Genomic DNA, 5,677 nt, shown 5'->3' with positions numbered 1-5,677 from the left:
CTGCCCAGGTCCACCACTGTACCCTTGGTCTTGCCCATTGTTTCTTGCTCCATGCCATGATTCTGAATCTGTTCCCCTACATGGACCTGGCCCTCCATCCTACCCCCTATTTCACTCCTGCTCTACCACCCTCCTGGACTTTTTAGTTTAGGGTTTTGTTTTGGGCGTCGGGAGCCGCCCTTAGAGGGGGGGAAATGTAACGGGTGTTTTTGGTTTTGTTTTGGGGTTTTGTTTCATGTTCATGTTTTCATGTCTTTTATTATGTTATCATTTCATGCTGTTGTGTCTTGCTTCCCTTCCCTCATGTATTCCTGCCATTGGTCCCTTTGTTCCATGTGTCTTGTTCTGATTGGTTGCTATGGTCTTGTTCCTTGTTTTTCATTGGTTTGTTTGTATCATGTGATCCTCCTTGTCTAGTATAAATAGCCCTTGTGTTTTAATGGTCCTTGTCGCGTATTAAAGTTGTAATGAAGTTGTAATCTGCTGTTTGGTGAGTGTTTATCAAGTCTGTTTCAAGTCAAGTTTATGTCAAGTCTGTATCAAGTCAAGTCAAGTCAAGTCAAGTCTGTTCATGCCAAGTCAAGCCTTTGTCAAGTTATCAAGTCAAGTCTGTTTCATGCCAAGTCAAGTCAAGTCTAGTCTCGTCATTGTTCGGATTACGTTTGTTGTTTGGATTTCACGTTTGGATTGTTTGTTTGGATTATGGATTATCGTCACTGTAAATAAACTGCACTTGGGTTCATCACATCTCGCCGTCTCAGTGGACATTTGTTACAGGGTGAAATATTAAAATTTCAATAAAAATACACAACTGAGCCAAGATTTATGCAGTTGGCATTAACACAGACACACTTATAACAAAACTGAAATGGACAATGTCCATAAGGTCACACAAGGGTTACACTGATCTACTACTACAGCTAGAAGTGGCACATGTGGAATCGTAGTATGATGCTAAAGGATACTCAAACGCAAACTGTGCATTCATTTATAATCATAATTGCACGTTTCATGATTTTTAAGAACAATAATCATAACCACGAGATTTCTAAATTTAAAGAACACAACTTCTGCATGCAAGTAATAGATTACAACAACATGCTTTTAACAAAGATATAAGCAGTTACTCATTGATGGTAACAATGTAGTTTAGGCTCATGTAGCCATAGTCTAACCACAAGTTCAACACTTCACCATAATGGTAACCTCAAAAATCCAAATAAACAACAACCCTTAAATGTCAAATAAATTTGAAAAACACACTTTAAGAAGCCCTTTCCTTTGCTAAAAACACATTAAACAGCACTTAATTTCCACATTTCTGCTCCTGATCAAGCCCTATGTGCAAAGCATGCTGGGAACTAGAAATCCACTGTTCAGTCTCAGGATTATCAGAAGTGTCTTTTGTTGTTTTTGTAGTGTTACCATTATGGTGAAGAGTAGAGCCTGTGGTCAGCTTGAGGATGGACAGCACATCTTTAAGATTAGATGTAGTACATATTGTTTAACTATTTATATGTAAATATATAGTAAGACTTGTTTTAGTTATTAAATTCACAGCACTTAAAAATTAAAGGTCAAGGTATAAATGATGTTAATCTCTTTGAAATGTACAGGGTGGGACTAAGAGTCATGAAAAAAAGCTTGGTGGTTCCCACTGTTCTCAGCCCCACCACACTCATCACAAATATTTTAAGCTCTCTTAAATTAAAATAAATGAGTTTGTTTCTTCAAATGCTTTGAGGTAATCAGTTGCCTAAAATGTTTAAGTGCTTTTATCAGGTTCTAAAGTGTGATAAAATTGAGTGCAAATGACAGCTGAGTATAAACTAAAGATGTGTGTTTTTTTTGCTTATTGTGAGCTGGTGGAAACAAGTAAAATCATTTTTTTTAATGTGTTCTACTATATTTGAGTCTATATTCTTCCAGGAAAGGCTTGAGATGCACCACTTCTTCCCATTTGTGAAATGCTCTCCATAGGTCACTCAGTTTCCAATCACATTTGAAAAGCTGTCAGACAGGAAATCGATAGGCAAACAGATGACAAAGTACTTAAAGACTCCAAAATGTCCAAATGTGCCCTGTCCTCACAACCCCACAAAACACAAATCCTTGTCAAAGAAAGTCTGTATATTTTGGAGAGTATAATTCCAAGACCTAAAGAAACTACCCGATCCAAAGACTGGGAAACATGTGAAAGTGAAGACACACTGCAAAAATAGGCTTATCTTACTTAGTATTTTTGTCTTGTTTCTAGTCAAAATATTCTTAAATTATTCTTAAATTAAGATGCATCATAAGCAAAATGACAAGATAATTAGTCTTGTTTTAAGCAAACTGTACTTTTATTTAGATAAACTATACTATTTTTAGTATTCTTGCATCATAATTAGGAAATAACTATTTTAGGTCTATATAACTGTCAAGTACATTTGAGGCTTAATGCTTAGCAATAGTATATTCAGTTAAATTAGAGAAAGACATTACAAACCATTTTTCCTTTCTATCATCACTGTATTTTTTGGGTTTCTTCATTGAGACAACTTCCAAAGGTGAAGTTGAAAGGTGTGTCAATGAAGAAACCTCTTCAATGATGATAGATATTGAACATCTGCACGAAATACTTCTACATTAAAGACTTGAATAATGTTTTTTAGGGTCAGATCAATATTTTTCAACTAGTTTTGTAATGATGTGACCCTCTTTTCAAAAGTTATTGAACTAAATGTTGTGCCACTAAAGAAACTCATAGAATACAGTGATGCTAGATTTTGAACATTTACCGTAAATAATTGTATATTTAAGACTTGAAGTATGTTCTTTAGGGTCAGATAAATATTTAGCAACTTGTTTAGGAGCGATGTGACCCTCTTTTCAAAAGTTATTGAACTAAATGGTGTGCCACTGAAGAAACTCATAGAATACAGTGATGGTGGATTTTGAAAATTTACAGTAAATAATTGTATATTTAAGACTTGAAGTATATTCTTTAGGGTCAGATCAGTATTTTAAACTTTTTTTTGGAGCGATGTGACCCTCTTTTCAAAAGTTATTGAACTAAATGTTATGCCACTAAAGAAACCCATAGAATACAGTGATGGTGGATTTTGAACATTTACAGTAAATAATTGTATATTTAAGACTTGAAATATGTTCTTTAGGGTTAGATAAATATTTAGCAACTTGTTTTGGAGCGATCTGACCCTCTTTTCAAAAGTTATTGAACTAAATGGTGTGCCACTGAAGAAACTCATAGAATACAGTGATGCTAGATTTTGAACATTTACAGTAAATAATTGTATATTTAAGACTTGAAGTATATTCTTTAGGGTCAGATAAATATTTTATCATTTGTTTTGGAACAGTGTGACCCTCCTTTGGAAAGCTATTGAACTGAAAGTTGTCTCAATGCCTATTTCTGCAGGACTGTAAACAGGAATCAATGCACATGAATTGTGTTATTGTGAGAGTTTAACCCCTTAAGCTCTGCGGCTATTTGGGGGATTTCCGCCTGCATTTGGCCTACCTAAATTCAAATGGTTCCCCTATACACATACAATGGAGGAAATAAAAAAAAATGGTTTCATTGTATAGAAAACCTTTTAAACTACATAATATCAGTGTAATTCTTTATAAATAACATTATATAGATTTCAAATATTACAATAAAAACAAAAAAAACATAGGCGCTTTTTGATTTTTTTTTCAAAAGTTTTTTTTTGAAAGTCTATAACTCAGGATTTAGGTGTCTCAGTTCTTTGCAAATTGTTTTGTTTGATTCCACTAGGTCTCAGGATATACCAGAAAAAAGATTTTTTCATATAACAGTTTCTAATTGAAAGTTATTGAATTATAACCGAAGGGAGTCGCATTGCCCCTTTTCCCCCTTTTTCCCCCTAAAAGTGTCCTTCTGTTTCTTTGCAAAAACAGGCTTTATAAAGCACATTATTGAGAATAGAATAGAATAGAATACTATTTTACTATGTACCATAGCACTTTTCATGATAATTGACTGAATTATGTTTCATTTTTATGTTTGCCTGTGTATTTACTGAAACACATACTGTACTCTACTGTCAACATTCAATATACACTCAATACATAGCTTAGCAGATTGTTTTGGTGTCCTTTACGTTTCAAAGTAATTATAAGAATAAAACAAACCTGAATAGAAGCACTGTTATACTTATAGACGCGCTTATGAGCCGCGGATCCTCTGCTCTCAATGGAAACGGCCCGTTATTTATTCATTTAGCGTCTATTTTGGATAATTGAGACCGCTATATTCCTCTGAGACGCCAACAGACGCATATCTCCGGTGTAAGAGTCCAAAAACTACATATCCCACAATGCCCGGCACCGTCGAAGCATCTTTTGTGACCCGGAACCTCTCCATGGCTCTGCTTCTTCTTCGCGTCTGGAGAGGCTGAGCTGTCATCGTTCACACCTCGGAGCAGCACGGCATGCGGTCGGAGGGTGTAATCTGATCTACTGACACGCTCTAAGTGCAGCCGCAGACACACACACACCTGCTTGAGCGGTTCAGAGCGCGTTTGGAAAGCCGCGCCCGAGCGCATCTGGCAAAACAACGGTTTCTCAGCAATGGTGCAACGCAGAAACGTGAAAATGGTCTTGTTTGAAAGAAGAGATCCTAATCTAAAAGATAAAATGGAGTTTGTGGCTATTTGCGGCTAACTGAAGCAGTAGTATGTGGAGGAAAGTAATATAATATATCATCATATTCTTCAAGTATATTCTGACATCGCGATTCAATTGAAGATTATTTGATCTGTGTTTGTCACACAATAAAATGATCTATATGGTCAGATTCTTGAGAATGAGCACTTTCTTGTGATATATGATTTGTCTGTTTTGAGAAAAATATAAGAAATACACATTCTTTGTAATAATTCTTCACAATTGTTAGGCGGAAATTTGTGTGTGGAACAACATAAATTCTAAGCACAATTTTACTACTTTATGAATCATAAAACTAAAAGTTATGGTATTCCTAGTAAAGAGGAGACTCTAAGCTTTCAAATGAGACCATTTATGGGCTGATACTATGTGAAGAAGGTCGTGTAAATGAAGCAGCAACATTTTGAATTTTTTTTTTATTATATTCTGACATCGTGATTCAATTGAAGATTATTCGATCTGTGTTTGTCACACAATAAAATGATTTATATGGTCAGATTCTTGAGAATGAGAGCTTTCTTGTGATATATGACTTGTCTGTTTTGTGAAAAATATAAGAAATACACATTTTTTGTAATAATTCTTCACAATCGTTAGGCGGAAATTTGTGTGTGGAACAACATAAATTCTAAGCATAATTTTACTACTTTATGAATCATAAAACTAAAAGTTATGGTATTCCTAGTAAAGAGGAGACTCTAAGCTTTCAAATGAGACCATATATGGGCTGATACTATATGAGGAAGGTCATGTAAATGAAGCAGCAACATTTTGAAACACTTTTTGGACCCGCCGGCGGGTCCGCAGAGTTGGTTAACAAAGAAGTCATACAACAGAAAAAACATAAAAGATAGTTTAGTTATTCTATCAACACCTGGAGAACACAGTTAACACTGTGAAATATTTATCGCATGCAAAACCAGAAAATAACAGAATAAAACAGAGTGAATAAAACAAGACATGGGCTGAAGTATGTTCT

Source organism: Garra rufa, chromosome 3 (genome assembly GCF_049309525.1).
Source record: "Garra rufa chromosome 3, GarRuf1.0, whole genome shotgun sequence".
Classification (NCBI taxonomy): Eukaryota; Metazoa; Chordata; class Actinopteri; order Cypriniformes; family Cyprinidae; genus Garra; species Garra rufa.
This window is presented reverse-complemented; position numbering follows the sequence as displayed.